This window comes from Dipodomys ordii, unplaced genomic scaffold (genome assembly GCF_000151885.1).
Source record: "Dipodomys ordii isolate 6190 unplaced genomic scaffold, Dord_2.0 Scaffold35, whole genome shotgun sequence".
Classification (NCBI taxonomy): Eukaryota; Metazoa; Chordata; class Mammalia; order Rodentia; family Heteromyidae; genus Dipodomys; species Dipodomys ordii.
Genome location: NW_012267251.1, coordinates 1,371,593 through 1,383,768, shown reverse-complemented (window position 1 = coordinate 1,383,768; position 12,176 = coordinate 1,371,593). Strand labels below are relative to the sequence as shown.

General features: G+C 45.1%; 1 protein-coding gene across 1 annotated transcript in view; it reads right to left on the bottom strand.

The window, feature by feature from the left end:
* The window catches only part of Smyd3 (SET and MYND domain containing 3), a 325,260-nt gene that overhangs the window by 156,910 nt on the left and 156,174 nt on the right, over nt 1-12,176 (bottom strand). The window lies entirely within an intron of this gene.

Here is a 12,176-nt window from a genome sequence, read left to right as displayed (position 1 = left end):
TCTCTTCACAGACACACTAGCAATCAATGGCAGCCAACTGCACTATTTGAAGAACAAAGATAACTGTAATGAAGGTAAGGCTTATGTCTTACAGTGTCGTCAACAAACACATAATGTCATGATTTTATCAATGGTATACTGAAAATGGGGTATCACTGCTGGCTCACACCTGTAATCCTAGTTACTCAGGAGCCTAGGATCAGAGGATCACAGTTCAAAGGCAACAAGAGCAGACAAATCCAAGAGACTCTTAACACCAATAAACCAACAAAAAGCCTCTCAAGAGTTCAGGGCCCGATTTGAGGCCCCAGTACTGGAACCAAAAAACAAACAAACAAAAAATCCTCCATGAATGCTTCCACTCATCAGATCTTCCAGCACCAGTGCCTGGCACAGCGCTGGGCTCCTTAAATCTGCCAGTCTCCATCCACAGACTAGGTCCCTGTCTTCAGTCATCTCAGGACTCACTACAACAGCCTATAACCGAGGAAACCCCTGGATCAGAGCGTGTGCAGTGGTATATGCCTGCCTTCAAGGGACAGAGGCTGGAGACTCACTGGAGCCAAGGAGACCTGGACAGCCAGGAAGCTCAGTTTGTAGATGTAAGCCAGCACACAGTTTATTTACCTGGTATGGAACACAAAACACTGGACATACTCTTATTCTGACTCAGAAAGAAACCACGTAAATAACTTATTCTTGGATATGTACTGCCTAAGATAAAGCTAGCAGCAAAACAAGTGCTCAAAAATGGCTGTTGAATTAAGCTGTCTTAAAAAGTGTAGTAATTATAAGCACCCCAAAATCTCCAAGGAATGACACTATGTTGGAAATGAACTATACAACTTGTGGGGAGGGGGTTTGGGAAGGAAAAACTGGAGATAATGAGGAAAGAGGTGACATCGTCCAAAAAGAAATGTATTCATTACCTGACTTACGTAACTGTAACCCCTCTGTACATCATCTTTACAATAACAATTTTTTTAAAAAAGAATAATTGTTAGGCCATGGTTAGGCCAGACGTGGTAATTCATGTCTGTAACCCTAGCTACTCAGGAGGCTGAGATCTGAGGATCACAGTTCAAAGCCAGTCCAGGCAGGAAAGTATAAGACTCTTATCTCCAATTAACTACCAAAGAGCCAGAAGTGGAGCTATGACTCAAGTAGTACAGCTCTAGCCTTGAGCAAACAAAAGTTCAGGAACAGTGCCAGGACATGAGTTAAATAAAGCCCCAGAACTGACAACCCCCCCCCCCACCACAATCACTGTTAGTACTAAATCTTGTTTAAAAAAAAATCTCATTCTCCTTTCAAAGCAAAATTAAAAGGCACTGAGTGCTTTGGCTCAAGCCTATAATCACAGCTACTCAGGCCAGGCCAGCCTGAGCAAAAATTACATAAGCCTTCATCTCAAACTCATCGCTGAATGCAGTTGTATGCACCCCCCATTTCAGCACAAATAGGAAGATCACAGCCCAGTTCTGCTTGGGCATAAAGTAAGACTCTCTATTGAAAACAACCCAAGCAAAATTTGAAGATAGAGTTGTTCAAGTGATAGCGCCTACCTAGGAAGTATGAGGTGCTGAGTTCAAATCCCAGAGCAAAAATCGAAAGAGCATAGTTGCAAGGGTACAGAGCCCAGACAGCCTGGGAAACTGATTTCTACTTCTAGGACAGACTTTTTAGAACACTTGGCTGATAAGATGCTAACTTGGATGTTGGAGGATGGCTTGGAGAAGATCAGGAGACAGCAGAAATGCCCAAATGCCAGGTCACAAGTCCTGGCTTTCCATGGCTAATCAAATGGGCACTATGTAAACAATGTGCCCTGAAATCCAACCCTCCCATTCTTACACTGCTGCCAATCAGTTCTAAAGCAGCCAGAGCTAATCAAACTTGTTTGGCGGCTTTCCTATCGAAACTTTACCAAACTTTAATTTCAGCCCCATGAGCCCTGCAGCTGTAAATTAATTGAATAAAATTTACAAACATTATGCAGTGAGATAAAGCAATTTCCAAGTGCTTTCCCTACTCAGTGGACTTGGCTGCCTAGCATGGTAGTTGTGCTTGACAGGAGTTTAGAGCCCCTGGAAACCATCCTAATCCTGCTCCCCTGGCTTTGTGCCTACTCATGGAGCAGTGCTAGTCCACGTCCAGAAAACTAATAAACCTCGGATTGGCCTATGCGCTCAGAAACACTCCCACGTTGTAAATATCTTGTGCAAAGGGAGCAGCAGTAAATGAGTAAACTGTAGCAAAATCTTTAGGTGACAGGCAGGCAGCTAAGCATCTCCTTTAAGATCACTATGGTCTAAAGCTAAGGCAACTCTGCTTTAACATGAACATTCCTCACACTGGTCTTGGAATGCTTCCACTTCACAGCACACAGCCTGGGCCTTAAACAGGAAGTCAGGTGAGATCAATGACCCTGGGAGTGGCTTTAACAGGAAGTCAGGTGAGATCAATGACCCTGGGCGCGGCTTTGAACAGGAAGTCAGGTGAGATCAATGACCCTGGCGGGAGTCAGCCAGCACGCACTCCACACATAGGTGGACCGGAAGCGCCAAGACCTTCAGAGAAGTCTCAACACACCGAGCCCCTATTCCTGTGTGCTTTCCGGAGTTGTCAAGGAGGGACGCCCTGCCCCGCCCTGCCTGGTGGCCCAGCATGGCTGTCACTCGCCAGCCTACCATTGCACCTGCGCCCTTTTGCTGCCATCGGGAAACCTGTCCCCTGTGCGGTCCAGTGGGGCAGTAGAGGAGAAGGCAAAGCTCCTTCCACCTGGGTTTGGAGCAACCGCCGCTAATAACCACTAAGGAGAATTTATAGATTAAAAAACTGAAGGACAGGACAGATGAAACACTAGAAAGATCAGGTATTTTGTTCTGTTCTGCTGTAGTGTGAGGGGCTGAAGCCAGGCAAGCCTGGTGCGAGGCCCAATCACCAAGCCACACCCAGCCCTTGAAAGAAGGTTCTCAGCAGCGCCCGAGGGCACGGTGTGACCGTGTACACGGGAATGCGCGAAGCCACGCAAGGCCCTCCACAGCCACTTTTGAAAGGAAATGTTACTATTTCTACCTTTCCCTACAGGAAACAGACAGAAAATTGAGCCAACATCTCACTGCAGATCACTCTTCCAATATGGATGCCAGGCAAGTCCACAAAGAGAAGCCTTTCATAACGTAATGACCGAAAAGCTCGGATACCCAGGGCAGCTGCTACTGGAGCGACTGTCCCTCACGCCAGTGGCACTCCAGAAATCCTTGCAGCACCGACAAGAGAAGCACAAAGGAAACCTTCACAGCACATGCCCTGGGTTCGCTCTTACAATCCTGCTCTAGCTGAATCAGCTCACTCAAACCAAATCCATTAAATAAAAGCTCAACACTTGTCTCTTTAGACAAAAAGCAGAAGGAAACAATACAAAGATTGCTAATACTTGGCAAGGAAATCATTCTTCCAATGCCATTTACGCCAAGACCTCCAGCCGTGGTGACACCCTTGGGAACGCCAGGGCAGGTTTAAGTGCATTTAACTCAATGCCAGAAACACAGACTATTTTTACATCTTCCAAATAAATAAATCTAGAAAGGAAATGCTGTTTAGATCAGAGAGTGATAGGTTTAAATAGCCAAAGTTAAAGAAGAAAGACATGCTTATGTATATACATACACTTCATCATGTAATCCCTGAGCAATAACAACATGAGTAATTTGGCTCCAAATGAACAGTCAAGTCTAAGTCTGGGTAGTTTTTGGAAAAGAGAAGTCCAAAGAAACTTATTCATATGATAAGATCGTACGTGGCTTTAAAGCTAGTCTTGTTTTTTGTTTTTGTTTTGGTCAGTTGTGGGGCTTGAACTCAGAGCCTGGGTGCTGTCCCTGAACCTCTTTGTGCTCAAGATTAGGACTCTACTATTTGAGCCACAGCACCATGTCCACTTCCTGAGTGATTAATTGGAGATAAGAGTCTCATGGGGACTTTTCTGCCCAGTCTGGCTTCCAACTGCAATTCTCAGATCTCAGCCTCCTGAGCAGCTAGGATTATAGGCTTGAGCTACCAGAACCCAGCTTCCAGTCTTGTTTCTGACAAGAAATTAAAATTTTCTTTGTGCAAAGGTGGAATTCGGCCACAGAGTTCCTTACATAAATGGCTGATGCATCGACCCAAATGAGCCTACTATGTCCCCAAACCCCATGACAGGTGCTGTGGAGCCGCCAGCACCAGGACAGCTGGGAGGTCAGGGCCAGGCTGAGAGTCATAATGCAGAGGCGTCGACGCCATGACAACGGGGTAGTGTGGGCTGTGCTGTGGATGCAGGTATCCCACCAAGTCAGTGAAGGCCCTGCTTTTCCATGGCCAAGGCTCCCGGCCCCACGTAGAAATCATACAAACGGATGCTGGCTTCACGCGCTTGTGTCACATTCACCTTCTCTTACAAACTCCCCAGTCAGTTCCCGTGTTCACAGCCTTTGATCTCCTCACAGCATAATTTGCCATTTTTCCAAACACTGAAGCCATTCCCTCTTTCTGAGAAGCCTCAAGTAGCTCCCACTGAGCACAGGATGTGGAGCCAACTACTTGGTGGAACTCAATCCAGTCCCCGAGGGAGCACTGGCTTTATTCCCCGGGGCATCACAGGAGGGCCGGAGGAGCTCGGTGCTGACCGACCTCGGTGGTCCTCCCGCAGGCCCGCAGGGCTCACAGCCCTCTTCCTGGCCACTCCCCTGCTTCCGCCATGGCCGCTCTTCCCTTCTTCTGTACTGATGTGTGGGCACCTCAGACCTGCGCTGCGCTGCTCTGCACCAGCCTGGGCGTGAGCCCCTCATTTCACTGGGGAAAGCGGGTCTTTTATTCTTCCAAGACCATGGGTGCCTGCAGTTTAGGGACCATTTCTTAATTACAATGCCTGACCCAAAGAACATATCTGATAAAAATCTGACGAATTAACTGAGGGGTCTAGTCCATTCCCGCTGCACGTCTAAGAAAGGCGCTTCCTACTTACCAGGCTGGCTGTGTATTTTACTACAAAGAGAAGGTTATGCTGGACCTGATCAAGAAAACCATGTTCTAGTTTTAGAACCAGCTTGCATACTTTACATACATGGCCCGCTTGCCATTCAATTCCGTCTGCCCTGTGGAGGGGGGCCCGAGAGCACTGGCTTCCCAGTTCACTGCTCATTTGAGGTTCAGAGACAGCTCAAGGGAGAACAAGGTTGGATTGGTATTTGACAAGCTTAACACAATGTATCACGAGACTCTGAAGGATTTAAAAAGCGTCCTCCTCTGCCGTGAAATCTACCACAAGAAAATCTGCACTGCTGGCCTGCTTCCAGCAAGGCCCGGCACCTGCATACAGAGACTGAGGTTCCATTAAGAGTCTCATATATCCACCTCTCACCAAAAGCTCCGAGAAGCCCCTATCTGCCCCGCTTCTTACCCGGCACTACCCCACAGGAGTACAGCTCACCTGGTCCCATGTTTGCAGCACTAAAACCAATGACTCCTGAGGCAGTCTGGATGTGAGCAAGCTATCTAGGAGCAACGAGGAAACACCAAGCCTGGGAGAGGGCTGGGACCTGAGATGATCAGGGTCCTCCCCGTCCTACAGCGAGGCAGTCGTGCAGGGCAAGGGGAGAGAGCAGCAGTGAGACTGGTTACAACTCTTCACCTCTGTGAGGCCACAGCAGTTCACGTCTCCTCAGACACACAGACACACACACACACCCCGACTCTACCACAGGCCAACACTCAGGAGGAACAGACATGTCAGCGAGTGGACACTGAATATATGGCTTCAGAAGAGTCTGGAGAGAAGTCTGTCTTGGCTCAAGTGCTATTGCATGTCTGGTCTGGGACAGTTCAGCTAACCTCCTGCCCATCAATTATGTGTGAGCCTCAGGTCAACCAAGTCACATGATCTATTCCTCTTCTGACTCTCGACTAGGATAATGCCATGTGAGCTTTCTGTGAATCTGAAGGTAAACTAGGATTTTAGACATTACAAATTGGTGAGGAAACTCTCCCTTAGGCTTTTCTTTCACTTTCCTGAGATAAATCTCTGAATCCTCATTCTCAAGGAAACAAGTGTAAAACTCACCAGAAATCAAAATTAAGCCTTAGCACGGAATTCCGACCCTGACCTGATACCTACATAACAGACACTGTCTGATGGAAATGTGCTCTCCTGGCCTCCTGAACAGCTCATTAAAAAGTCCTCTGAGACAAGAAGACAATCACGGCTCGTATTTCTCTTGGTTAAGGGAACCAGAGTGCTTTCACTGTGGGCATTTTCTATGAGGTCCTAACCACAGTAACCTGTCTGACTGGTGCTAACCTAATCTGAGGCCTGCTAAATTTAATGTCCTCTACTTCTGCCTCAGGGTCTCGATGGCTACCCGCTTGGATCCGTGTTTTTGGCTGAGCAAGACACACCGAATGAACAGCGGTCCTGTCCACCAGACTTGAGCAAACACACCAGCACCTGCCACAGTAACACTGTCAGGTACCTGGCTTGAAAAGAAGTCTACTCCAGCGGCATTCCATCCTTGTGTCTTAGCACTCCCACACGACACACGAATGAACGGTAATGCAGCCGCACAACCAACAGCTCGGCCACGAATGCTCTTCCAGGCCTCTCTCCACAGGAGATGGTCAAGAGCCTGACACCCACCAAATGGCAGACCCCATATGCAACTCCACAAGCACAACCATCACCCTTCATGGGGCTGACCAAGGGGCTTTTCCTAGAGCACTTTGCCATATGGCAGTTAGGATAGGTGGCAATATGTCGGCTTCCTCTACTGCTAACAGACTTTGCCTGCTACTGACCTTCTAGAGCTGTTAGTTCAGGTGAATTCAGAGATTGCACTGGAAAAATACTACTGGCATTGCATTGTGCTTAACCTCAGAAAGTGCTATTTTTGTCTGTGACACAGGTGTCCCCTAGACAGAATGGGCCGTGCCCAGTCCATACATGGCTAAATGCACCGTGAACGCTTCCCCCGGGCCACCATGCCGGAAAAGAGGATGCATATACAATACACAGTCCTCTCAGCCCCAAAGTGACTTCCTGCTGTGTACTTGATGTTTGAGAATGACCCAGCTACTTCTACCAAGTCAGACAGCACGGTATGAAATCAATATTTAGAATTCTTCTCAGGGCAACACAAATTGCCACACTGAGGAACCAGCTTCCATTTGCCGGGAGCTGCCAAATACGAGCTGTGTTTTCCAGGAATTCCATGGCGTTTTATGAAATGAAAATCAACATTCATCAATTTGGGAAAAAAGTTAACAGTGACCAGATATTCTTATATAATTCTCTGTTCATTTTTTAAATAATTTCTGTAATTACTAGGTTTTGTTTGCTTTCCTTCAAATCAGTTCCTTACTAAATTCTCCTAAATCAGGTTAACGATTCGGGTTTCATAAAAAGGAATCTCTTAGTACACAGGCTCAGGCAGCACAGACTGCTGCCGGAAAGGGGTCAGGTGCGGTATAGATGCATGGAAATCATACACAGTGAATCATGTGCATTTTGAGAACCTACACTTAGCGAAGTAAGGTTTTATTTGTTTGCTTGCTTAGCTCAAGATCAGACAAAGAAAATAAAAATCAGAGAATACTAACATCCTTTAAAAAAATACTTGCGAAAGAAGAGAAGCTGTTCATGAGCACCATTTTGAGAACAGTAATGCTTCAGTGATAAACCTTGGCGGAAATGATTCAGCTTCCAAAAGCACCAGTAAAAGTACGGCTGAAAACTGAACTTCCCAGGGATGTCGGGTAAAAAACAGAATAAATTCAATAAAAAGAGATAATCCTATTATTTTCACTCAAATCAGAATATGAATTTAAGGGTATACATATTTTACGGATTAAGACTTGGCATTGCTTTCTACTTGTTAAAATAAAAGAAACATATCAATTATGAGAAACCTGAAAAGTATATAAATAGCAAATTCGAGTTAGGTGGCTAGAAATGAAATAAATTATTAAAAAGTATTTCATGGGGATAGTCAATTCAGTGGAAATATTTATGCATTATTCATTCTTTCTCCTCTCTTTCCTTCTCTCCTCTTCCTTTCTCTTCTCTTCTCTCTCCTTTCTCTTCTCTTTTCTCCTCTTCCTCTCTCTTCCCTCCCTCTTTCCTCTTCCTCTACTCTCCTCTTCTCTCTCCCTTCTTTTCTCTTCCTCTCTCCCCTTTTCTCTTCTCTTCTCCCTCTCTCTGTATAGTTTCACACTTTGCCTGGGGCCAGCCTGGACCATGATCCTCCTATTTATGTTTTTCCACATATCTGAGATTACAGATATGAGCTGCCATGCCCAGCTGCTTTGTTTTTGATCATAGTTTCCTGTTAGATAAAATAGAGCTTTATATTCACTAAGAAGTACCATGTTGGTATTGTCCTGCTTTATTTGAAATAGTACAATGAATCACAATGAATGTTTCTTGCTCCTTGAAATTGTTCTAAGAAAAACCAAAATGTTTGTGTGGTTTTGTTTTTTTTTTTGGAAGTGCTGAGGAGCAAGCGCAGGGCTTTGCAAACAGGGAGCAAGTGAAGCCCTCAGCTCGGGAAGCTGCACTTAGTTTCCGCGTGCAGATTTGGTTCTTCCATGGACAGTGAGCATCCTGGGGGAGGGGCACCCTATTCCCACTCCTCCACCTAGATGTGGTGCCTGGCCACAGGCAGACTTCAAAAGCAAAGGATCTTAAAATCTTAGGCCTAAATTTTCTTTTGGAAAAAGTACAGGTGGGAATAAACGTATTTGCTCAGAAGTGAGCACCTCTTTCTGTTCCTGCACCGGCGACCACTGGCTGAGTCACCATCAACACACACTGGGGTAGCCATCCTGAGACCCTCCACCAGCCCCGCCGCAAGCCGCAGCCACAAGAGGGAATGACGTCCCCCAGGGGGCATTCTGATGACATTTCCTGTGGGTGTTGGGTAATTCCTCAGGTCCGCATACAAGCTGCATGTACAATACTTACCTAACTCTGTGCTGAGGGGAGGAGAACACTAAGCGCGGGCGGGCTCTGACGGGGAACGGTGCTAGGAATCTAGACAGGTGCATCACGAACTTCCCTTCCCCATGAAACTACCAACAACAAGACGAGAACTCATAATTAGACCGCAAATGGGCCCAAGGGTTCGGCCTACTGCAGCCTGCAGAGAGGCTGTGTACAGCCAGAGGGATCTTCACGTCACAGGGTCCTCCACAGGTACTGGAGCCTCTTATCCTAACCCAGAAAATACTGGCTCTCAGAGGGCCCCCAAATACACTGCTCCTCAGCTATGCTGCTTTACTGCCTTTAATCACAGAAAGAAAAGTATTACAAAGGAACAGAATAGCTTTCAGACATAGTAAACACAACTAGTGAGGCCCGAGAATGCAAGTCCAGTTGTCCAAACACAAAACCAGTATTGCTTCCATTAACTAAGTGCCTCATTCTCAACGGTCAGGGGTATGAAGTCTGTGGATCAGCTTAGACTTTGTTCCTTTCAACAAATACAAAAAGGCAATGTATATACAAAGGCAGTATTAAAAAAAAAAAAAAGTAGACCACTGATTCCCAAACCAAAATCCAAGTGATGAGCTGATTTTCCTTAAACTCTAACTGCAGTAGGTATACACTGGAAAAACCCACTGAATCATCTGCTTTCCTGTAAATATGGTGTGTCCAGTGACAAGCCCCAGCGAGTTTACTACACACAACACTCCACCCTACAGTTGTCTGTCAGATCTGTGAACAACATCAAATCCCATGAATACAACCAGGTGTGAAAGTGCATGCCTCTAATCCAGCACTCAGGAGGCTTAGGTAGGAAGATCCAACAACTTTGAAGGCAGCCTGAGCTATACAGTGAGACCCTGTCTCAACAAAACAAACAAACAAAAACCCAAACAAACAACAAAACGTCCATGAATGTTATATTCACTTGGTAAAATCCATATAACAGAGTCAAAACTGACAGATAGGAATTATGTTATTTTAATCTTTTTTCTGGGCACTTTTTAGGTTGAAACAAAAACAATTAGTAGCTTCCACTGGAAAGAAGCAGGGTGGGAAGGCGGTTCCAGCTGACTTCTCTGCCGTGTTCTTGTGCTCACGCAACGTGTGGACGGCAGCTGACCGCTAGGCAACCTGGAGTCAGCGTGAAGGGAAGGGAAAGCCTGATGGCCATGGGAGCTTGTTGATCTCATCTTACGAAGACTTTTCACTGTGCATCAGAAAGTATTTCATGTACATTCTGAAATATGAACCCATGTGTCAGGCTGTTCAAGCTCAGTGAGGACAAGCAAATGCGCCCCTCTGCCAATGATGGGATGCACGCATGCATGTACACACACACACATTTTGTCATGCATGCACATACACACTCACACACATTTTGTCATGCATGTATGTACACACACACATTTTGTCATGCATGCATGTACACACACACATTTTGTCACGCATGCATGTACACACACATTTTGTCATGCATGCACATACACACACACATTTTGTCACGCATGCATGTACACACACACATTTTGTCATGCATGCATGTACACACACACATTTTGTCATGTATGCATGTACACACACATTTTGTCACGCATGCATGTACACACACATTTTGTCACACATGCATGTACACACACACATTTTGTCACGCATGCATGTACACACACATTTTGTCACGCATGCATGTACACACACAATTTTGTCATGCATGCATGTACACACACATTTTGTCATGCATGCATGTACACACACACATTTTGTCTTGTATACATGTATACACACACACATTTTGTCATGCATGCATGTACACACACACATTTTGTCACGCATGCATGTACACACACATTTTGTCACGCATGCACGTACACACACACATTTTGTCATGTATACATGTATACACACACACACATTTTGTCATGCATGCATGTACACACACACATTTTGTCACGCATGCATGTATACACACACATTTTGTCACGCATGCACGTACACACACACATTTTGTCATGCATGCATGTACACACACACATTTTGTCACGTATACATGTATATACACACACATTTTGTCACGCATGCATGTATACACACATTTTGTCATGCATGCATGTACACACACATTTTGTCACGCATGCATGTACACACACATTTTGTCACACATGTACACACACACATTTTGTCATGTATACATGTACACACACATTTTGTCATGCATGCATGTACACACACACATTTTGTCACACATGCATGTACACACACATTTTGTCATGCATGCATGTATACACACACACATTTTGTCATGCATGCATGTACACACACATTTTGTCATACATACATGTACACACATATTGTCATGTATGCATGTACACACATTTTGTCATGCATGCATGTATACACACATTTTGTCATGCATGCATGTACACACACACATTTTGTCATGTATACGGTCTTTCAACATAAGAATAGCAATGCTACACCAACATCAGCTTATGTTACATTGCATAGGAGGGGCAAGTAGATAGTGCCACAGCTGGAAAAACCACATTAAAAATCCACCTGAAAACACCATGTGGTACTCCAGGAATATATAAAAATGTTGGTTTTATGTATTAGAAAGCCTACTTGAATAAACATTCAAAAATATGAAAAATAAATGCTAATTCTTTAAAAACTGTGTCCCTTTATTCCTGAAGAACAATGTGAATAACATGATTTCTCATCACTAATCCTTCCTGGATAGTTTCTCTCTGCCACTGGAGGAAAGAGTTACAGTGTTGAGATTATTGATCTAGCTATGGGTCTCAATATTACTGTCCACAGTAGAAACAGCATTGTTCCCAGGAGAAAATACCAATAATTTTATAATTTATTATAATAAATGTTTTTATAATAGATGCTCAAAAGCAAGGATTGTCGCTGTCTTGGTGGTACCATGCTTGCCTACCACAGGCACAGCCCTGGTTTCCATTACTATCACCACAACAATTGATAACCAAAGAAAGGCCGGGTGCCAGTGGCTCACACCTGTAATCCTAGCTATTCAGGAGAATGCGATCTGAGGATCTAGGTTCAAAGCCAGCCTGGGCTAGAAAGTCAGAAAACCGGAAGTGGCATTGTGGCTCAAGAGGTAGAGCACTTGCCTTGAGGTGAAGAGCACAGG